The sequence below is a fragment of the Diuraphis noxia genome, unplaced genomic scaffold (assembly GCF_037042655.1).
Source record: "Diuraphis noxia isolate RWA-SAM2 unplaced genomic scaffold, SU_Dnox_SAM2 contig0005, whole genome shotgun sequence".
Lineage (NCBI taxonomy): Eukaryota > Metazoa > Arthropoda > Insecta > Hemiptera > Aphididae > Diuraphis > Diuraphis noxia.
In genome coordinates, this window is record NW_028301715.1 from 43,102,436 (window position 1) to 43,128,039 (window position 25,604).

The following is a 25,604-nucleotide window of genomic DNA, read 5'->3' on the forward strand; positions in this document are numbered from 1 at the left end:
TAAAAGTCATTTAAATTTTTCAATTCTTCTTTTTCATATATATTATTTTATAAATGTAGCCATAAAATATTAACTTGTTTGTTCCATTGTATTATACTAAAACGTTATAGATGTTAAGCGTTTGTACCTAATTGAATTGATAAATACAATTGTTATTCGTTAAATTTCAGCACAACGATAAGCATTAAAAAATACGTCAATATCTCATATTTTCAGAAACCACAAAAGTACGAGTATTGACGAGAAAAATTGCAATTTCCTTGATCTAATAATAATAATATTTTATTTAGATGTTTAATCAAATTTATTTACGTAAGACTTTATATAATATACTCTAAATATATCTCAATACATGAGTTTACTTTTGATTGTTCTCGAAAAACAATAATCTATATTGTTATTATTATTATACCTATATAGTACGAATCATAAATTCGTTGAATTGTATAATAGTGATACGCCGCGTTAAAGATATTAGTATAGATTATAATATACTAAATTAACATAACATTGTTTACAAATTTCAAATCAGACTTAAGGTATGAACACAAGTACACTTTGATTTTCTGAATCCATTTGCTTTTTTAGTCAGTTACCTATTATAATTTTAACGTTGAAAATTTTTGTTAACTACCTACCTGCCTTAAACTTAAAAAAAGAAAAAAAATGAAAAAATATTATATTGAACAATGGTTGTTATTTTACTTGTTGTGTTACAATGGTGTAGTTTAGTTGTAATAAACTAATAGTATATATTTAACACAATTTTTCATCTATTCATAGTTTTTAAAATAAGAGGACCTGTTGTTGGCTTGACGTTGACGCCTTGTCAATCCAAACTCGACGTGAAATATTATATATGTAATATGGATAGGTCAACTAACCGCACGTCCAAGTAAACTCTTTGCATTTATCAATATTTACACCTTATCAAAGTATTACTTATTTAATTGTAAAAGATCTTGAAATAAAATATCATGAATAATATTGGCCGAAAACATAATTATTATTCAAATAATATTAGTGACACAGGTAATCTACCGAAAACTGATGCCGTCGGAGGAAAAACTTAATAAAGATGTACCCAAACAATAAGTGGAAATTTAAATAATTTAATAGTTAAAAAACAATTATTGTTCTCAATATTAAATTTAAAAATTAAAACGATAGATCGATTAAAACCTAAAACCAAAATCTTTAGTTCAGAATAATCGTTTCGTGCACTGTATGATATTATGTCGATATGAATGAACGTGAAAGACGATTATTATATTTAATTAGTTAACTGTTATCAATCATTTTTTTTCTAATGTAATTTTCTAATATAATACGAGTATGTATAGTCATTTGAGGCCATAGATGTGTGGAAGGTTTTTATGCAAGTCTATGAATAAAATAATTAAAAGTGAAAATCAATAATGTTATACCACATTTAGCAATTAATAATTAAACTTAGTCATTTTATTTTAAATATGAAAAGTTTATCAACCAGATAAAAAAATTACCCATGAAAATTGTAATAATTTCATGATCATGAATATGAATCGAGTTCAATTATAAGTATATATATATATTTCTCAATAAAAATCAAATGAGTTATTAGAAGACACTTCTAGAAACATTATACTATGACATTATCTAATTCAAATGTAATAATTTATACAGATAATAGAAATTGGACATAATAAAAATTATAATATATCATCAAAGTTATTTGATACATTTTAAAACGTATTATTTATAATACTTAATAATATGTGAGTATAACAAATTGAAACATTTTATTTTGTTAGAACTTAGAATTCAGATAGATGCCTATGTATACATTTCGTCACATAAAAAAGGCAAAAAATATTTTTCGAAATATATTTGGATTATTGTTTAAATAGTATCGTACAACCCCCATCGTGTTTAACTGCACACTTTTTGACGTGAACAAAAAATTAAACAGTGTGGGTTTTTTCTCCAAAGTCATTTAAACTGCACTGCTGTTATTGTTATACTGTTCGTAAAAATATTATATTCATTCGGTAGTGCGAGGAAAACGAAAACGAATGCGTTATTGTTATTATTACTATCGTGTTTTTTTAAAAGTTTTTACTTCGCTTGTTTACCAAAGTACCTACCTACGTACGAACCTATATCTACCTTGCCGCAACCTAAATTTGACGAAATAACAACAATGATATGCATATTATATCTACATATAGGTACCTATATAAGAAAGCGTCATGGCGACATATATTATTATACCTTTACCGACGACTCGTGTGACGGATATTCGTGAAAACAAAAGATCTCGAGTAAAACTATACATCCGTCACGTTTGCTCCTCTGTAGCTGATATCAAGTTTTCAAAATTCGCGTGTTTCCGTTTCGCGAAAATATACCTTTAGCGTATACGATCTTCGTCGTGTACGTGTGCGTGCTTGCAAAATTTCGTCCTCGCAGAGGGCAAACAAAAGAGACAAAATAGACGCCAAACGAGCACGGCACGCACGTCGTAAAAACTTGCGCCGAACGTCATTGTGTATCCACCTTGTACATTTAATATCATTATAAATGTATTAAGGCAGTGAGAATACGCATCCTGCAATGACGACACGCCGGCTGGCTGGCTGGCCGTGGTGAGCATTTCGTCTCCGATTCACCGTATATTATTATGTACATATTATTATTATTACGCACATTGTGTATCAGCGTGTTCGATTGAATCACGCAGGACCTGTAAATATATTATACTATCATTGTACGCGCCACTACCAGACATGATAATAATATTAATAGTAATTATTGTTATTGGAATAATGATACCTATATTGTTATTAAAGTGTAGCTTCTGTAATATTATTACACAAATAATTAATCAACGACGCGTGTGGCGTGTGACAAAATCCAATATCCGTATATTTTGGACGACGGCGTATTTTATAGATCAGTATTTTGTTCAACAATTTTAAACTAGTTTTGGTTAATATTTATTACCTACGTTATAAACTTTGATGTCGATAAAACATCCAAGTGATATTAGGAAAAACATAATTCGTGCGTACACTATTTTATTGTCAATTAATTTAATCACATGTGAACAATAAACAAAATAATTTGTTTTAATGTTTTAATTAAATTACTAGTTAATTATCGGCAAACGGATTAATTATTATCGTCATTAATATTATACATGTAAAACGTAATAAAAGGGAGAAAAAGATGTCAGACAGCAAATTAAAAAATTATAGATGAAAAGAAAAATTATTTACATATGTGCTTGACAATATAACTTTCTCATCATAATTAAGTTCTTAGTGTACTTTTGCAAATAATGCTTATATCCCAAAGTTTCCGTGGGTATTTTTTTATTAATAATAATAAAAAAAGTAAATAACTTTCCAAAATTCAAAAAAATGTTATTGAATTCGTCTCCATACGAACATGCCCGCACACGCACACGCACGCGTATACACAACGCCGACATTTAGAGTTCATAAACAAAATATACCATATTAGTTATTGCCTATTGTACTTAAAATATAGAATTTGAAAAATTTCTTAAATCCGTTACATATAGAATAACCCGAATAGGTAATAAATACATAATAAAATAATAGCCAACAGCTTTATTAAAAATACGTTTATAATAATTTAATTATAGACAACGGCACAACAACTTATTTGTATATATTTGTTCTTGGTGTACCAGTGCTTTTGTTTCACTGATCAATCCTATAGGGGTAACCTTTTTTTATTACTCGTCACAGATTTTACACACATATAATATTATGCTTTTACTTAATGGAAAAATTCTACATTATTTTCGATGTATTAAATCTTATATTATTTTTTAGAGTTTCTTTTATCGTTAACTCAGTAATACATAAACAAGATTGAGTAAATATTTATTATTGATTTTTTCATCTTTAATGAAAATGTAAACACCATTTAATTCTTCTTATATGCTTTTATCTTAAATTTTTACCATTTACTCAAGTGCAATCTAATAATGTTATTATTTACGTTGGATATATGCGTAAGTACATTTTGAACTGATTATAATATTCAAGAGTCATTTTAATCATTCGGTAAAATACATATATTGTATCTCGTATCAAATTATCATACTAACATTTTAGCAGGGCTTTGGAAATGTACAAGTTTGGAAGGTAGTTTTATTTTTATGCTTTTGAACTGTCGTGAGTACATTTGACGCTATTGTTCTCAATAACGACTTGTTGAAAGTAACATTAGAACCTAAAGGGGGCAACACAATTGTCAGTAACAATTAGAGATTTTATAGAGAATACAAATGTATATATATATACTTCAGTATACATTTGAAGAGGACGAAACACAAATCTACACTCATTTGCCACAAAATAATAAAACAAATTGTTGTTTCAGGTAAGCAAATGACTTAAAAGTAAATACAGTTGAGTATAATGTAAATTTACTTTATCCAAATACGTATTTTGAATAGGGCTATGTAATTTATTAGTTATTTTTTTTTTTTAAATACGAAATAAATAAAATTATAATCAAAAAAGTACCTACTATTTGAAGGAATACTTAAATCTAGACGGAAAATTAACCTGGAAAATCTGCATCATCAAAAACCATAACCAAAGACATAAAATGTTTATAATCCTGTATCCTTTGTTAAATCACAGCTAAACACTGCAGATGATATACATATACTCCACTAATTAAGTAATAAGAAGACCACTTCTAACCTATGCAAGCCTAAGGATACCGTTCCAAACAAAAATAAAAAATTGCTAATTTACCAAAATAGATTACTGAGAATAACGTTAAAAATCCCCAGGTTCATGCAAAACAGACGACACAGGATTACCCAACAAGAATACCGAATTTCTTAAAATAATATATTTTTATTGTAATTATTTATACACAAAACATAATAATGAACCAATAATTTCTACATAGAAAAAAAAATCGAGTTTCAACTATTGATTCAAAGTTTAATGTGTAAATCATAATTAATGAAATTATATTAATTAGGAATATTTAAAGTGACTATATACTTTATATTCGACTATATTATACACTATACGAATGAGACATGACATATATAAAAACTTATAAATAACAGCTGATCGATAAAAATATATTTGTTGAAAATTATATTTTTTGGTAGTATGAAAATTAAAAATCAAGTTATGTTAATGAAAACCAGTTTTGGTTCCAAAAAAGAGCTGTACCTTACAACATACATTAATTTATAATATAATGTTTTATTTTTTTCAAATTTAATCAAAGCTATCAACATAGATAATAAGAAAAAAATCAAATACTAAAAACAGTATAAAACTACGATTTATTCAGCTATTTTAGATTTTGAGCAGAGTAAAGTATTGGTTGTACAATGGTGTGTTCTCTTCATATCGTATTAGAAACTTTATTGGGTACCTATTGATAATACATTTAGATAGATACCATTACACGTTTATGCAATACGCAAATTTAATATCTAGACCGTATTGTATTATAATTTATAATGTACAAAGTTAAGACGATCGGTGATTAATTAGACTACTAAAGAAATCATCATTCCGGTTTACTGACTCAAGGTTTTCCAAAAAAAATTTTTTTTTTAAATACGCTTGCTAAATTGAATATAAAAAAATCGTTTATATAATTTGTTTATATTTTAAAAATATATATTTATTGTCTTATTAATAAGTTTGACGACCATATATGTCAGGAACACTTTATAATAATTAAAAAAAAATAATAATATATATAAGTAAATACATTTTTATTATTATATTTTACATTGATAAGAATTTATATTAATTTCTCTGATTGTAAAAGGTTGCATGAAACTTATATTATGTTTCAGTTGATAACAAAATGATCAAAAGTAACATATTTTTAGCTAATTTCGTTAAATATTCATTAAGAACTAGGTTAAATAATGATTTAAACTTTATTGTAGCAAAGAAAACACTGTTTATAAAGGATATCTTATTTATTTTATGAATATTTTTTTATTTATATAAAAAAAGTTTTTCTCGTTACTATTTAAAATGAATTGAAAGTTTGTGGATTTTTTTAAGTAAGCTTACTAATGTAAACAATTAAGCAATTCAGTGATTCAAGCAAATTGTATATTCCGTTTTCATTCTTAGCATTTTTTTTAAAGTCATAATTATTAAGTCAACAAAACTGTAACTGGTGCAGAATTTAAGACAGAAACCTTATTGTTTATTTAAAACAAGTACCTATGTAGATGGGAAAAATGTATATATTTTATATTAATCAATATACTAGTAATTTTATTACAACTTTAAATCCATAAATGTAGATAGGTAGGTCAGGTAGGTATAGTGTAGGTATTCAAATTGTATTTTGCGGAATTGTGTTTGGAGAGACCATTTCGTAGGAATAACATAAACTCAAACCATTTACTTCATTGTTCTAGAATGTGTATTTATCAATACCCCAAACGGTAATAAATACGACGGAGGACTATAAATTGCATATCCACCGGTACAATATGTAACCACGGACGGCAACAGTATAAATCATATGACATATAAATGCGGTTGAAATTAACGACCACGCAAGATTTTTACTTTAAAATTATTTTTTATAATTTTTCATATGTATAGAGTACGTTACGTTTACTTTACTCGTCTAACTAATATATAAATATATATATAAAACAAAAGAAACATGAGCTTTTTCGGTGCAGTGAAAATGAATTATTATTATTATTATTATCATCGTCACACGAAGGTCGACTTACCTTAAAATGAACAATCCTTGTGAACGTTGGACACATTTTCAACCGTTGAATGACGTATCAATAGGAGCTGTGGAAATATTCCTCACGATAGAGCACAAAATCGAAACATTCACAGTGTTTAATGATTGAAAAATCTTAGAAAAAAATAAAACAACAAATTTCGTTTCGAACTCGATAATCGATCTTAAAATAATACGAGTGAATACATCAATATTATAACTACATGCGTGTGTATTTGAGTGCGGTGATCGCGAGCGGTAGATCGACCGTGTCCCAGTGTACGGTGATAATAATTACAATAAAGTTCGATGGATGTCAGTTGCTGGAAACCGGCGGATTATATATTTTAATTATATTTATCATTTTTCGATACGAGAGAGAGACGAGACTCGGGAAGCGGAAGAACCGATAAAAACGGCGAAAATGCAAAAACAAAAAAAAAAAACTATAATAACATTATAAATCGACGAATCGATGTTCGAAACGCCGGCAAACGATTTTACGACTAAGTTTCGAATATTTCGTTAGGCGTGATCGTACAACCATCAGACTCGCACACGAGTGAGGGACTCTCGGAGATGGTATTCGCGAAACGTCGCGACGGAGAGCTAGTGCAACGAATAATGGTTTGAATGCGTGTGTGTGAGTGTTTGCGCGCCGGCGCGCGCGCCCGTCGTCGGTCTCCGTGTGTGTGTATCCACGCGGTCGGTCCAGGGGGAGTCCCCTCCGGCCCGCTGAGCGCGCACGCGGTGGCCGCCGCCGCCAGCGCCGCCGCCCGATAGCTGTTGTGTGCCGTGTGCGGTATGTGTGTCGCGCACAAACAAGTGGAAAAACAATAACAAAAATTAAATAATAATATTTTTATGACGAAGACTACGACGACGTTGATAATTTTATATAATATTATATTAATATTAAAAAAAGATTTTCACGACGACGCGGCTCTGTAGGTCAATCCGGCGCATTACTGCCATAGATGCGGAGGTTACGAGAATGTACTATATAGGTACAGCTGCGCGAGGTGTTCGTGCAAGGTGTAAGCAGATGTCGAAGGGCTTGAATTCGGTCAGACACGCGTCAGCATGATGAGACTTGGTTTCCTTTCGTGAAATAGTTTGTACAATATTTATTTTTTTTTAAACACTTGCAAGGCATAAATATTTGTAAATGTTTACGACAAGTCGTTACGTGAACGAATACAATATATAATATGATACTAATATTATGCATAATAAATACGTATTATGACATGATATTTATTGCTATATATTATCAATTATCAAATCGGTCACCGTCAAAATGCGTTGACCGGTGAGTTATTAATGAGTATTATCATGGGTAAACTGTCTCTATATTCATCGTATTACAATAAATTAAGACACTGTTGTACATTTTAATACATATTTTCTCTTTACCTATAGGAAGGGTTCGTTATGCTTCTGTCTATAATATATAATATTGCTGTAATTACTTTGGTTTTTTTTTTTTTTTTTTACATATTTCGGGTCGTGTTTCTAAAGCTTTTCAATATTTACTGCCACAATATGTCGTACGGCATGATATGGCATATAACATCTGTGTTTGATAGACGGCTGGTTAAGACGGCATTTACTGTAGATTTAAGTTTCCTAGTCTTACGAAGATGCTTTTATTTTTTTTTCTTTGCGTGAATCTAAAGAAGTTACGGCAGCGTGCACTTTAAAGAGGATATTTTTTAATTTTTGTCGACGCAAGTATTGCACTATTGTTTTAAACTAAGCGTCTGGAAAAACTATACTGAAAAATTATGTTCAAGCTCCGTACGATTGTTTAAGGATCACTATTACTTCTAAGGAATTCAAATTATATATATACGATGACACACAAGACTTATATCCTGCACCACCAATGTGCGATTGAAATGAATATCGTAGGTAATACTCCTCTGTATATGTAGTGTCCGGTTTTTAAAAATTAATTTTTGCACTACCACCGCCCCCGTTTTTATCTAACATAGAACCCCTAACGCGATTTCTGATAACTCGATATCCTGCCAAGAAACGCGCATCGTGATATACTATTTAGCTATTTAATATTATATTACTGTATTAAAAATATATAATATTCAATATTCAGTATGTATATAACTACATACTATAATAGAAATATTATACACAAAATAGCCCGGGCGATTGGTCCCGATCGTATAATTAATGCAACGAAGGCGGAACTTTGTGACAAAAGGGGATTACAGACATCTCATTCTCTCTCACAGCTACTCATTCACTCTCTCCGTCTCTTTCTCTTTATTGTGTATATATATTATAACATGCACGTAAGTAAGGCGAATATTATCATTCTCACCGCATAGAGACATTCAAACAACCTTTTGAACCTTTCTATATCTACGATCACTATGGCGTATTATGAAAATACCTATAACGTATATAGGCACTAAAGTACATCAAAGTTCAACACATATCGATTGGATTCTCAAACATTTGTCCATTTTTTCCCAAAATTATTAAATAATATATAAATATATATATAAGTTTAAGCAATTATATTGATTTAATCGGTTGGGTCAGCAAGCAGAGTCAATAATCAAGGAATCGCCATTTATATATGCCCGTCAATAATAATCAATAATCAATAATATACCTAATACAATTATTAACCTTCGAATAATAAGTTACCTAATAATTCGAAATAAAGATATAGTTTGATTGAGTACACACGAACTATTCCTATAATGTTGTAGATGTTGCAATAATATTTTAAGGATTATTTTTTTCTTATGTAACTAAATTAGTCCACTTATTTATGTAGGCATAGACACCTATTTGTAACAGTTATATTATACATTTATACATGACATTGAATGTTTTAAATTTCATGGTTGACCTCGAATAGTAAAGGTAATTTAAACTGATATTATTACAAGTTCTATGCTGAGTGTAGTTACAATTACTATAATTGATAAAACAGAAATACCCTCCAACTCTGCTTAGTGGGTATAATATTATTGTGAAGCAATGAATCGAATAAAACAGGGTGATTATTTAATGTGCAATAATATAACATAATACGATCAATAGTTCTTGACAGAAATCGTGTCAATAATTTGGATATTCACATCAGCTTAAACTTATTGATAAAAAAAAAATACGCCACTCAAAAATAAGAAAAATATCTATCTATTTTCGCCAATAAAAAAGACGATTGAGTATTTAAGAGTAATTATTGTGATTTATTAAATTAAATGGGATTTTAACTGGGTATGAAAATATTATTCAATTATTAACTCATAATAGTTTTAGTCGTAATATCATAATTTATGATAGGACCTATTGCTGGATAATTAACAATAATTATAAATTCGATGAAAAATTATGATAATTTGACAAAATAACATTGTTTAGTTTATAGGCAGGTCCTACCTACTTATTGTGAGGGTTTTGTCGTCATAACATAACTCATAACTCACAAGTCATAACATACATTTTTGCATTTTTAAATACGTGAAAATAATAATTAATGTTACATGTTTTTACTTTTATCGTAATTATTAATAATTTTATGACTCAAGATTCATAGAAGTAAGAGATAAATCCGTTTTGTGTACATACAATTCAATATTATCATACTAATTACAAAAGATCTGTGAGGTTGGGACCATGCAATAAACGTATGCAATAATTATTAAGTCGATTTTTATACTAATAAATAGCGCATTTAACAATTATAATTTGAATAGTTAAAAATATTCTAATACAGGTTATATGCAACTTATAATCTTTCATTCACAATCTATAACAACATAATATCAAATAACAAAAATTTATTTATAACTTATGAATATCAAAAAAAATTATTATTTAGGTTACTATTGATTACTAAAACAATCGTTTCGTTTATTATTACTAGTCTGTACAATATTGTACAATATTACAGTATTATAGAAATATTTCAATTATTCCTAGGACATCGTACAAAAGTATAATATTTGTAGTTCACGTACAACATTTAGGTAACTACAATAATTATTTAATTAAAAGATTTTTATATGTACCATATTTGATAATTGGTTAAATTTTTAGGAGAAAATTTTTTAGAATACCTACTATAATGAATTTATTTATGTACTTATATGTATAAAAAAAATATTTTAATTATTTTTTGTATTTGAATAAGGTACGATGATTGTTTAAATTGTTATATTGATGTATATTTATAAAATATTTTTTTACAGCTCAACAATTAAAATATAGAATACTTTTGTAAATGTTTTTATATCTATTTTATGACTTCAAACAAATAAATATACACACAATATATAGTACATATTCAACGTCCTGTGGTATTAAGTATAAAATATTAAAGTGGTCGTTATTTTATTTTAGCTTTTTTGTTGTTTAGACATTAAATTCATTAAAAAAAAATATATACGTTTTAAAAATAGGAAAGGTTTTCAGTGAACAAGAATAGGTACAGTTTTCGTAGAGCTGAAAGTAAAAGTTCTTGTTTTCGAATGTCTACAGTCTTTAACATTTTTAGAATACAATTAACGCCCGACCTAAGATTTTCATATTAAAAAAATAAAAATATTCTCTCAAAAATATAGAATATTTCTAACACTCGTTCTCAAAGCACTTGATATTAATAATATACCTTTGTAGTTCCTATATTAAATGTCTAAAATAATAAAATACAAAAATATTAAAGTATAGATCTTTCACATTATAATTATATAACGCTCTTCCGTACGTCTCAGATTACATCCTATGTATATATATATAGTGTTCTAAAAAAATATCAAATAAGCAAATAATATTTTCTATAAACGGTTTCACAATACGTTAAAATAAAAACATAATGTGTAGCGGAAAGTAAAGCGAGAGCAGTTATAGAACTTGTTATCAGCAGCCTGCGTCGTATCCATTTAATACTAATTACAAAATATATATTTAATTATTTATTATCAATAAATTGTTCTATTTAATTGAATAAAATAATGAAAATGTATTCAGTAATTTTTGAAAAATTATAATTTGTGCCTGAAACGCGTACAAGCTGTAAACCACATATTATTATTAATATCAAGGAATAGCATATAGAAAAAATATATGGGAACGAGAGCAGATGATGGAAAAATAAAGTAATTAAAGGCGTAGTAATAGTATATAATATACATCCTATGTATAACAATATAGTGCTAGTGCACGAAGTGCACGAAGTGTCCGGAAGAACCAGTACGTAATACGAAGGGCACGAAAATCTTCTTCTTCTTCTGTGAGTTCCTATCCGTTCCGGTATGTTGGATATCATATTGGCTATACTATTCCTGTCAAGTGATACCCGAAATAAATCAATAGATGTTATATTGTACCAGTCACGGAGATTTTTCAGCCAAGATATGCGTCTCCTTCCGACACTTCTTTTTCCTTCTATCTTTCCTTGCAATATAAGCTGTAGTATATTGTATCGTTGATTATTTCTTAAAATGTGTCCAAAGTATTCCAGCTTCCTAGTTTTTATCGTAGTTAACAGTCCCTTCTGTTTACCCATCCTTTCCAGTACCAATTGGTTAGTAATTCGATCTGTCCATGAAATTTTTAGCATTCGCCTATACAACCACATTTCAAAGGCTTCAATTTTTTTGCATGTTAACTCTGTTAATGTCCAGGTTTCGACTCCATATAATAATACAGAAAATACATAACACCTTAACAGTCTGATTTTTATAACAAAAGACAAATCATGACACTTGAATACTTTCGACATTTTTTGAAATACTTTCCTAGCTCTTTCAATTCTACATTTTATTTCTAATGAATGATCCCAATCTTCATTTATTGTTGTTCCTATAATAGGTACTTAAATCGTTGTACTTGTTCTATACGTTTATTTTTAATTATTAAATGTCCTCCTAAGTTATGATTTTTTGATATTATCATAAACTTTATTTTCTTGGTATTTAGAATCAAGCCATATTTTTCGCTTACCTCTACTACTCTGTCCATTAAGTATTGTAACCCCACAATGTCATTGAATGAAAAATCTACCAAACCGTTATTATCCGGTTTCGGAAATATAAGCTACAACCGCAATATGAGCTCGGCGGCGGCGCACTTGTAGGTACATAATATATACCGACAATCGTGGGCACAATATTTGCTTTTAGGATATAAATATAATAACCATTTAAGAGGATGATATACAGCAGGACGATAACGAACAAAGAATGTTAACTGATTGTGAAAACTAAAAACCGAAAATTTAACCATAGGTTGTAAATACGTTTTCCAGTGTTTGCACCAAACACCATATAAATTGTAAGGGTGCCCAAATGTATGACTATATATATGTCATAAAGTAATCCAATCCATTTAAGCGCCTAATTTACAGTATTTATATAATGTTATTAATTGAAAAAATGTTTAACTTTTTTGAAGAACTTTGATACATAAAGTGTACATAAAGATAACGAGTATTTATCAATTAATTGACTAATAAGTTACACCTTACACATATTAATAATTAGATAAGCACAGTAGTATAATAGTGAACTATTTTTTGGAGTACCCTAACATAACTCAAAACTAATTAAGTAATGGTTCAAAATTTGACCTATTTATGGAAAAATGTATTAACCTTAATTCGAACTATGTACTGAACTATTCCAAAAAATATTCTGTTTTTGAATTTAAAATTAAAAAGCTGTCTATCACTATTCATGCAGTAGCGTACGCAGGATTTTAGTTCGGTTTGGGTTTTACATGAGCAAATAATTTCCATTATTTTTTGCTAAACAGTTTTTATATTATTAGTTATAAGTATAACAAATTATAATTAATAATTAATAATTAATTAAAAATTTATTTTATATCTATGGTGGTAAATAAGATAAATAAGATTTTTTTTTGTAAAAGGAAGTAATTTCAAGGGGGGTCAGAACTCTAGAATCCTACTACTGCGTACGCCAATGTCACCATTCAAAAAATAATTATAAACATCACTTCTTGTCTTTCATGTAAGTTTTTATTTGAACTTTTCCTGTATAAATTTGTTTATTTTTTTTATTTTTTTTTATTTTTTTACAGCATGGACATTGGACACACTTTTTAAAACCATCAATGACGTGGACAGGGCCGTATTTACAATTTTTGCGCCCTGGGTAACCATATTTGTACGCCCCCCCCCCCCACCCACTCCAAAGAAAAATATTAAACCTTGTGATGAAGAGTTTGTGTCATCAGCAGTATCAGGATTTACAATACTACCAATTACTATATCATTATCTTTAACTTCATTAGTATGAACAGCAACTGAAATTTATAGTGAATAATAAATAAAACAAGTTTTTATAATATTTAATTTACCAACCTTTATGAAAATAAGATTGTAGATTTGGAGTCTTAGAAATTATAGCTGCACATTTTGAGGCTTTATCTTTAGCTTTTTTACGGTAAGCAGCTCCACTTAACCTTTTTTTGCCATCCATAATTAAAAAGCAACTAGTAAGCAAAGCAATAACTAACTGGCAATGAGCTGTTAAATGTTAATCATAATAAATTAATTCATGATATAACGCCACTTATTTACAATACAAAAATTATATTTTAGTATAATTTATATAATTTGCATTACACTCATTGCAGGTTATAACGCATAAGCAGCTCGTGCTGTCGTGCTGTTTGTAATATAAAGCAATAAATATCATGTACCTACCTTTTTTTATTTTCAATAGTACCTACCTATAGGTAGATACTATTTTAATATATTGTTTTACTTTCATGCAACTCAATAAAATAATTTATGATAATTTATGAATATTACTTAATAATAGATAGGTACTTACATAGTTATAGAAGACGTCTTCACGTTTTTAAGATTAATCATTAATAACTTTCAAAAAAATATAACATTGCATATTTGCATAGTCGTAGACACTAGTTACTAGTAACATAGTTGGTTTAATCAAAAATTATCAGTCAATTTTAAAAATAATATTATAACTGTCGAGAGTTAGGTTAAAACAATAATGATAGATGATAATAAGTAATAACCGTGGTTATGTCATAGTTGTCTATATGGTCAATAATATTAATTATATTCTATGCTATCATTGTTATCACTCATCACTTATCAGTTGACTAAATATAACGCCATCGAAATATGATGGTACAAATCATAGTACAAGTTCTTTCCAAAAAAATATTTATTGATTCAATATTACATCGGGCTACGGCGGTGCCCGGCCGCCCCCCTAAAAAGAACAATATTTGGCCGCCTGGAGCAAATGTCCCCATTGCCCCCCCCCCCCCCTAAATACGGGCCTGGACGTGGAGATTAGTAATATTATTTTTTTTTATGTTTTCATTTTTATTTAAAATGTATACGTCTATACCTACTTGTCTTCTATAGCTACAGTAATGAATATTGTTATAATATTATAATATATGATACAGGCAGTAAGCACCTATAATATAATATAATGTGGTTTTTTTTTGAGGGAGAGGAGATTTTTTCCATCGTTATCCATATCACTATAATATCATACATATAGGGTATTGTATGCATGCACATGTATTATACTCGTACGTATAATGAATCGTAACCTCTACAGTAATCCATATTAATACCTTTGTATTTCAGTTTGTTGGTTAAATGTAGTTTCGTACGACGTGATCACACCGAAGAGATTAAACGCTATACATTCCTCAGAAAGTTGTTCGTGCCATGACTGATTAGATGGTTTTAGACCCTGAGCGGAACAAAGAACCTATATTGATTTACTGTGATGGTAATTTTTGGGACTAAAGGATTTTGGGTAGTAAAATAGCACAAAAGATTCTGGTATAGTGGTATTATAGTTGTAGAAAAACAATTATCTGTTATTATAATCAATTGCAGATATTTTTGATACAATTAATATTTAATAAATTTAACATTATATATTATAGGAACCATAGCGGGTATTGTTTAACAGATAACCATAATGGGAACAATTTTAATACGCATTTAATCAATATAATATACTCATAAAATTTACCTATTAAAAATCCTTTGAAAATTTCTAAACGAAAAGATTTTTTTTTAAACATGCAATTTGACGTAGTCGCCTTTATTATTCAGCGTCAAGCTCATCAGTCACTTAAAACACGTTGCCCTTTAAAAGCGGAACACTGAAGCATTATAGCCTCTCCCACATCTCAACACTTGATTTTGCGATGTATACGTGAAACATAATAATATCAACTACTTATATAATCGTTAACCATAGACTTTATAATATTATAATAAATATATCAGTATAATACCATTAATACCTAATTACTTATAATATATAAGTACTGTTTCGAGAAAAGCTCATCAGAATATAACTAATTATACCTAAGAAGATTTTTATTTATACTTGCTCCCAAAACTGACGTTTAAACTTTTTTCTATGGCTGCATAAATATATATTAATAGGTAAATACTAAATGTCTAACTATGATTGTAACAATTATTTTTGTTTGAAATTTAGCAATTTCAATTTGTATTTTTAATTGAAATCAAGAATCGGCTTAGCACTTTCGTGTTAAACTATTAATAGAATAATTTAACATTTAACTCTCGTCTAAAGATTTTTTTTAGTATCCTCACCAACAACGTACCCATATAAACTTTAATGATATTGACAATTTTTGTTTGCCAATCACGTTTTTATATTTTATACACAAGAGGTAATAGATCTTAATGATACCAAAAATCTCTAAAGTTACGTTTTATACATATAAAAAGTACATTTTATAGGATACCAAAAATATGTACTAAAAATATATAAAAAGTTTTAATATTTATATGTTTAAAACTTAAAATATTGTATTCCTTTTATTGCTAAACTGAAGAAATCAACTGTTTTATAAAAATTATATTATTTTCATTTTTATTTGGGTATAGACCAGGGGTCGGCAACCTTTTTGATGTCAAGGGCCAAAAAATTAAAATAAATTTTTTCACGGTTCATAATTTGAATACACCTTATTTTATTTAAACGAAATATTAAAGTAATTTAAAATTGAATTTATTTAAGTACTTATTACATCACTGGTTGGTACATTAATTATCGAGGTATCTACAAACAAAGTTATACTAATAATTACACGTAATAATAATAATAAAAAAATATATAGTATAATATTGGAAAAAATAAATAAATAAAAATTAATGTGAGTTTTGAATTTGAATAACATCGACAAGTTTATTGATAGCAGGTTTTATTTTCGATGTAGAAATTCTCAATACAGCGTTTAAGTGACCATCGGTTAATCGCGAAGCATATTTGCTTTTCCGATATTTCATTAGTGAAAAAGTTTGTTCACAAATATAAGTGCTCCCAATTATGGTCAGCATTTTTTTAGCAAAATATTTTATTTTGCTAAATTTTGTTTCACAGAGTCTCGAATAAAACTGAATTAAGTTATGACCATCACGGACAAATAATGACGTTGTATTCTTTCATTACTGTTATGGTTTTATTACAAATTAAACATAATAACTTACCACCGTGTTCGATAAAAAAGAAAAGTTCGGTCCAATCTTCTTTAAAAATACGATGCTCATCGTTAATTTTTCGTTTAGGAGCCATAGAGTTATACGTACAAAAATTTGAACACAGAATTGAGACGATTACACTTCACTAGAAAATCGATTCAGTAATACTAAGTCGTATTTCGTTTTGTATAATAAATTATTATCGATGTTTAACGAAACGTGTGCAATGTTTCTATACATAATATCTATTTTTGTTCAATAATTGTACAGCTAACTTCTCGTGAGAAATGCCAATTTTTATCAGCAAAGATTACGTGTTGTATAATATTTTTAAGCTAACTATAAATTATTATCGCGGGCCGCATAAAATTGCTATGCGGACCGCGGGTTGCAGACCCCTGGTATAGACTATAGATGAATGATACACCTACTTCGAATAGTTATTTATCGTCGGATAAGTAATAGTGTCGATTAAAGCTCTCGTCTAATAATATTCATTAGTCGTATCTCGTATAAATTACGCCACAGATTATGATTTATAATCTTTACCAGATCTATAAAAATCTCACTGATCATTACAAGGCTTAAACATACATAATATATCCTGCAATATTCTAATAAATATACCTCTCCTCCTACTAATAATTAATATTGATAAGTAGTAATTAATTAGAGTATGCATGTCGTATAATTATAACTTATAAGATAAATTTACTTATTTACTTTACTAATACATATACTATTTACATTATAAATCAAACTTAAAAGGCTTAAAACAATTCTATGTAGAAATATTAGTACAATATTAATTATACACATGTTAATTTTATTTCAAATGTATTTGCAAGAATCTAAATATTTGGAAAAATTATACTAAAGACATGAATATTGAATATATGGATTAGGTACCAGTTTTCAACAAAATTGATTTTTTTATAATTTAAATTATTCATTTAGGAAAACTTGCGAGGGCATGATATTTTTATCAAATATGTATATAGCATAGTAAATGCGTTGTTAAAGGTAAAAATATAAAATACCAACTACTTACTATTGGATTTAGAAACCAATTAAATTGCACCTAATCAAACGTTGTTACCAAATATTACCTATTTTAGAACATGTATAGGTTATCTTGGCATATGCTCAGAATCATTTGCAATAAAAACGTTTTCAATGTTTCACCAAGTTTAATTTTATTTTATTGAATAAATAATTAACAATGTTTTTGAATTGCTTAGTAACGTTTTGCCATACAATGATTTTTTATTCTAGGAATATTCAACAGTTTAAACGTATGAATAATAAAAGGCATATATGTGGTGAAAATATGCATTACCTATTACTTATTTACATGATTACGATAATATTATTATTTACATTTTGATTTCCAAGTCCCCAGTGTCTCAATACCATCACTTATCAGTAAATTCAATAATTAATAAGAACTTACCTATTACTCAATTTTATATATGCTACAGAAATTATTTATGATAGTTAATAGACTAGGATTTTCTTTTTAGAAACCGTTTAAAAAAAAATGAGTACTAACCTATAAAATTGTAGTTAGAACAAAACTGGTATGTTTTTAGTACAATGAAAAGTGAACTGAATATCCAAAAATGATATTTATTATTATATTGTTATATGTATCTATTTTCGACTTCTAGTAACCCATAGTTTTTTTGAACGAGGTGAAACTTAAATATAATAGATATTGAAAATTAAAGTAGTAAAAAAGACATTAACTAATTAATAAAATCATTGGGATAAATAACTTTCGTATCACATAGATTTTATTTTTATAAAAAACTGGTGTCATAATAATGTGTAAAATGTTAAAATATTTATAGAAATAAGTAATAAAATTATTTATTAAACTCATTAAAACTGAAATGATGAATTATGTGCATTTAATAATAATAATAATATGTATTATATATACCATAGTTCCATACATCACAAGGCTATGTAATAGCTCGTGTGATATTTATGGGCATCATAATAATAGTAATAAGTAATAAATATATAGTATATAATAAACGATTAAACATACTTTTTCCGCGTAGTAGCCTTGCTAGGAGGTGAGAGGGTATTGTTTTGTCAACCTGGCATTGCACAAATATCTTTAGTTGGACTATATTATACGAGCACATCTGTCACAGGGTAAGTTACATTCCGTGATGGATCTGTGAAAAGGTCGTTTTTACAATATAATCCTTGATCAATATTTTAAGAATTTAATATAATACATTTTCACGTTGCATTTTTAATACAATGCCGATTTCAAAGAAAATTTCTTTCTTGGAAAAATTAAATTAGTTACAGGTGTTGAACTTAAACTTTAAATTTGCATTTAAAAAATGTTCCTCTCGATACTTAAGAAATAAGTAATTAGGTATTTATTATTTAATATTAGACGTTTAGAATTTTAATAACAATAATAGAAAAGAACGTAGGTACAGAGAAACTACTGCATTTACCAATCATCAATATAGAAATAGATAATATAGATAGGTATTCGAAAATAGGTTATTCTCGTTTGTGCTGCTTAATATTTTCTTCACTTTACCGAAGAAACTGAATTATATTATGTATTTATAAATGATTTTAAAATTATGATTGAAAAAATGTATCACTCAGTTGGGATGCTAACGTTATTATAATAATCATCATAGGTTGCTAAGGGACCATAGGGACATAAGATTACGAATAAATATTGTTCACGGATTTTGTGGATTATTTTTTTTGTTGCTACGGTAATATTTCCTATTCATCTGTTGTTAGAGCAACATTTATAGGTATTTATTTAAAAAAAATATTTGGTTTCCATAGAAAAAAAATTAATCACGTTCAAAAATTATATGAATAAAAAAAAAATCTAGTGAATAAATTTATAATTTTATATTCGATGGCGTTAGACGTGTGCGATACTATTACTACAATACTAATATTGATATTATATAAAGAGGGCTAAATACATGTGTTATTTTATACGCATTTGTTGTGTATTATCACCGCGGAGACTCACCTCCACACTGACTATTTTTCATTAATTTACAACATTTTAATTTTTTTATCCTTGGTCAGCCAAAAATATGCGTGTAGCATTTAGTAGGTAGTCATGTGGCAATGTAAAAAAATATATTCACATTTTATTTTAATATATACCTTCGTTAAACCATACTCGGTAAATCATATAAAATTTCATATCAAACCATCTAGTATCTGTGATATTTATCTGTCACCGATGACTGATATATATAAATATATATATATATATATATACACACACATACAATGTAATCTGCAGGATAGCTAACTTTTATATAGTTATAGTCATATATATATTACGTTTTACCGTCTTACCTGGATTGAAACCAACAAATAATTTTACAACACTTAATGCGTTTATATTATATAACATTTATTTCCTAACTGTTGAGGCATGTTCGTTTCATGATACTGATCGAAAAATAATTACTGGTAACATTATTCAAACTCTTTTGAATACCGCGTCAGGCGAACAAATAGGATTTTCGGTTTTATGTAAAAATCGAAGATACCGTTTTGCCAACAAGTATTAGTAAACGTCGAAGACCTAACTCCAGTTTCATGAACTATCTCAATACCAATATTAATATTAATTAATGTATGTTTGGCACCAAAATATTTGCTGAATACATGCACGCTCTTCACCACCTATGCCGCATATTAATTATAGAATACTGTAGTTTTATTGATTTTATTGTAGAACATTACTAGGGGCGTCTTGAAAATTTATTTTCAGTTCTGCGCATGTGTTACGTAAGTGTTCTAAAAAACAAGTTACATTAAACACCAGTAGCTAGCTTTTAGGAATCACTATCTCTGTCTCAAATTAAAATTATTGTGTAAGTATTGATTATTATACGGTATCCATATTATAAATTCAACAATTTTTGGAAAACGAATTTTCTTTTTTTACAGAAAACCATCCAAGAGTGGTTGACCTTTTGTTTTTTTTTCATTTTGAACTCATTACAAGCCGTTATAAATATAATTCAAAAATAAAACTTTTAAAAAATTTTTTTTAGAAGATGCGTTAACAAACATGTTTTTTCTCTGTCTTATTCATCCATAATATGAAAAATGTAACGTTTACTATTTTAGAATAATTACCTATAACTTGCTTCAAAATTAAAATATTTAAAAAAATAAAACAGAATTTTCTTAACATATTTTGGTTCCATATAAAATAATATTCTTACCATTAAATTTAATAATATCGGTCAATTTTATCTAAGAGTCAAAACAAAAAAGCTGGAGTGGATGTAACTCTGTTGTACAGTAGATTACAAGTGGGCTATACTGTAATGAATGGTATTAAATTTGAATTCAAGGTATATAATATCATTGTATACGGAAAACAATTCTGAGTGGAGACGGTTTATCAGTTTAGGATATGATGTTATACTATTTTAATTTATTATAATGTTAATATTTAAAAAAATAAATAAAAATGTAGATACTTATAAAATAAATTACAAATTAAATCAAATCATTATGTATCCAACAAACCAACTCACTCAGTCATTCATTGTAGGTATATACAATTTATTATAAAGTATTAATATAAGTTATTAAAGACATTAGCTATTAATATTAAAATATAAAGTAAACTCTAGAAATTTAAGTACCCACGAATAATATTTTTAAATTACAACTATCACTAAAATGGTTATTTTTGAATAATTAACATATAATTTCATCCGAATTTAAACTTAGAATAATTATTTTTAAAAAAAAGCTGTGTTTGAATAGTGTTTAGATTTTTTTTTTTTGCAGCAAAATTATCTACTTACGTGGAACCTTGTTTTAAATTTTCAATCCTTCAATATAAAATTTAAACCTTTTATAATTTTTTAACAACTGAAGAATTTGTACATTTTTAATTAATATTGTCAAAATTTGAACTTAATGGTTATAAAAAAAAGTACCTATGTATTTTAATGTTTTCCAACTGCTATTATATAAACAAGGATATAAACTTATGGGGAACTTAGTATTAAATTTTCAAGTTTCTTGACCCAACGGATAACATTTTATTGACATTTATAGAATAAAAAACTAATAGAAACGGAATATTTCAAATATCTATAAATAACTTAAAGATTGTTGAAATATTTTGAAAATGTTATCAAGTATAACTAGTATAAGAATTAATAAAATAAACATACAGTGTAAATTTCAGTTTCTAGAAGTATTCGTTTTTGACTAACATTTAAATAATAATACCGGTGCACGAGAAATTGAGTGAATATTCAATGTTGTAATTTATTCAAATGCTCATAACAATTTAATTTGACTTTCCTGTAGAAATTTTTCATTTGATAAAAGTAGACAAGCTCATGAAGAATCTTGTATTGAATTTTAAAATCTTAGATATAAAAATATAAATTTTTATGAATTTCTAACTCAAAATAAATTGCAAATTTTCGTGATTTTTACGTATTTTGTCAAAAATTCTAACTTTCAATACTTATTATAAAAAATTGTGACCATGTACCTATTTTTTAATATTTTTAACTACCTTTGTGAGAATATATTAAGTGCCTTGTATTAAATTTCGAAGCTTTTTTACTCAACGAATAAGATTTTATTTTTATTTATAAAAAAAAAACTAATTAAAGTTGAAATTTTTAAATGTCTATAAATAATTTAAAATATTTGAAATATTTTGAAAATTTCATCATGTATAAAAAATATCAATATAAACATTCAGTGAAAATTCCATGTGTCTACGATAATTTTTTTTAAAGTTACACCAATATCTAAAATCGATTTTTTTTAGGAACTCTCGATTTTTCTTAATTTTATTTTTTGGTTTTTCCCGGTGCTTTGAAAACTTTTGGTTATTTTACTTTCCCAATGCACCAACTAGATTCACTTTCCAACAGGAAAAGTTACTGAAGTTGAAAACCGAAGTATTATTTCGACAATTTATCGTTTACACAGACACAAAAAAACAAACACAAAATTGTAAAATCAATACATTCATCACTCCGCTCAGAATCAAAAAGTATAGTGGTTTAATTTTCCATGTCATATTGTCATGTGATAATAAGATGAAGCATCCACGCGGGCATAACGTCCCTATAAATGTAAATATAATATATTATGTATTTATGTTATAAACAGGTGTTTTAAAATAAATAAAATATTGGTTGAAGGAGTATTAATTTCATTATTTTAAATCATGTTTGTTTATCATTATCAATAGTTAATTATAGTTAATTAATATGATACAACCATAAAGCACAGCACATTATGTACTATCTATTACTTTGGGTGTACACAACCGGCAACTATATCAAGTTTTTGGAACATCTCACGTTGTTTTAAGTTTTAACATAAACATTGAATTACTTATAATATATAGGTGGTTAAAGTTAATCAAAGGGTAGAGGTGATTAAAACATTGTAATAATACCGTTCGCGCAGAAATTAATAACTAAAAATCAATTCATTAGTAAACTAATAATAATTTTCTATAGCTGTTTCGTTAAGCTCAGAAAATCGAACAAAAGTGCAGCGACAGAGCATAATAATATACCTTCACAAAATTACATTTTCCCTCATAATTAAATTATTTATAGGTAATTAGATGTTAATGTTATAACTTATAATAATTAATAAGTGTTCCTGAAAAATTACCAAATAAAAATAAGTTCGTAAATTGTAGTTATAATAATAATTGTTAAATACGAGTTTTGTTACACAAATATTGTATAAATTCAAATCAAATGATTTGTTGGACAGTTTTTTATAGAGACAAGCTACGGCTTACAATTTGTATTGAATCAATATTTAATAGAACAGGGAATATCTACTAATGATTTATCGATCTATGGCATATAATGTACCTAATACTGGTGCCGATATTTATTTTTAAAGCGCTATAAACTACATTATAAACACTAAACAGTGCAAGTATACATCAAATGTGTTTATATAAATTGTAATATGATCGCTTTTTTCTCTGAATATTGATAAAAAACATTAAGTATAAAATGTTTAGGTTCAAGTATCGTACAGGTACTAATAGCGTAATCGGTTAGATACATTGTATGGTTTTAGTTTGATGAATTAATCTTTAGCCAATATTTTTCTTATTACGAAATTACGAGACTCGCATAGTCGCATGTTAAATTAAAGTAGCTGTGCCTATGATACGACTGCACCCCAGAAAAACTGAACAAACATAAAATACGACACTATATAGACGATGCTAGTATATTGGTTTTAGTGTACCTCAGTTTACGAGAAAATCAACATTGATGTTTTATGAACTAAAACTCTATAGAAATGGGCATTTCGCCTGTGGCAGATTGGATGTAGCACATGGTATATTTTCAAACATGGTTTAAACTATGTTCTCTCTAAACTTTCCTGATATCCATAAGAGCAATCTCTGAAACTTTTGTCAAATTGGTCGAGTAATTTTTGATTTTACGAGCTACAAATATGAGGACATTGTTGTGCATTTGAATAACCAAACAATATAAATGTTATATTGTTTAATGTTTTAAATTATTTAAACAAAATCAATTGAATTTTTTTCTTTTAATTTTATATTGTGACCGATAGTAACTCCACGATATACATAAAAACATATTAATTTTGATCTCCATGAGTCAAAACGAAATTTGTGATCCATTCTGTAAAAGTCAATTTAGGGAATGAAATATAAGAAGCTTAGAACACCACAACTCACAAGTGTCTCAAGGAAACTATTAGTATGACTTTTATTCAAATCGGTGCAGTAGTTTCCGAGATTAGCTATTATATAGTAAAAAGAATAATTTCACATTTATATTTATACACATACCTAAAAATAGATATAGACAAAGATATATTAACTATATTAAAAGGTACACACAAAACAATTTCAACTATTAAATTTTAACATAAGACAGTTCGATTATATTTAATTTGAACTCATGACATGCAAATTAATATATTTTTCGAAAATTACTCTTTAGACAAACCTTCTCAATTCTATATTAAAATCTAAATTACATAAAGGTCGCTTGAAACACAATTTTCCTTCCCTTTTCTAGTTAAGACTAACATTTTCAATTTTTTTTACAAAAATATGTAGGTAACATACCAGTCCTGTAAACATTCTACCTTAGAGGAAATAGTCAGTATCAGCTCCCACAACACATAAAATAAAAAAAAATAAAAATTTTTCCAATTAATCCAACATCAACAGACTCGGGCAATGGAAGAGAAGGCTCCTGGGTTCTGTCGTTGAGAGCCAGCTGCTCTACAC

At 27.5% G+C, this 25,604-nt stretch overlaps 1 protein-coding gene across 1 annotated transcript in view; it reads right to left on the reverse strand.

Moving 5' to 3' along the window:
* Positions 1–7,355, reverse strand: part of tws (protein phosphatase 2 regulatory subunit tws) — a 79,646-nt gene extending 72,291 nt beyond the window's left edge. Inside the window, exons 1-2 of the mRNA XM_089229886.1 lie at positions 6,990–7,355; positions 6,767–6,900 (exon numbers count right to left, since the gene is read on the reverse strand). The gene's annotated coding sequence lies outside the window, so the exon portion shown is untranslated. The remainder of the gene's footprint in view (positions 1–6,766; positions 6,901–6,989) is intronic.
* Between the last annotated feature and the right edge of the window lie 18,249 nt (positions 7,356–25,604).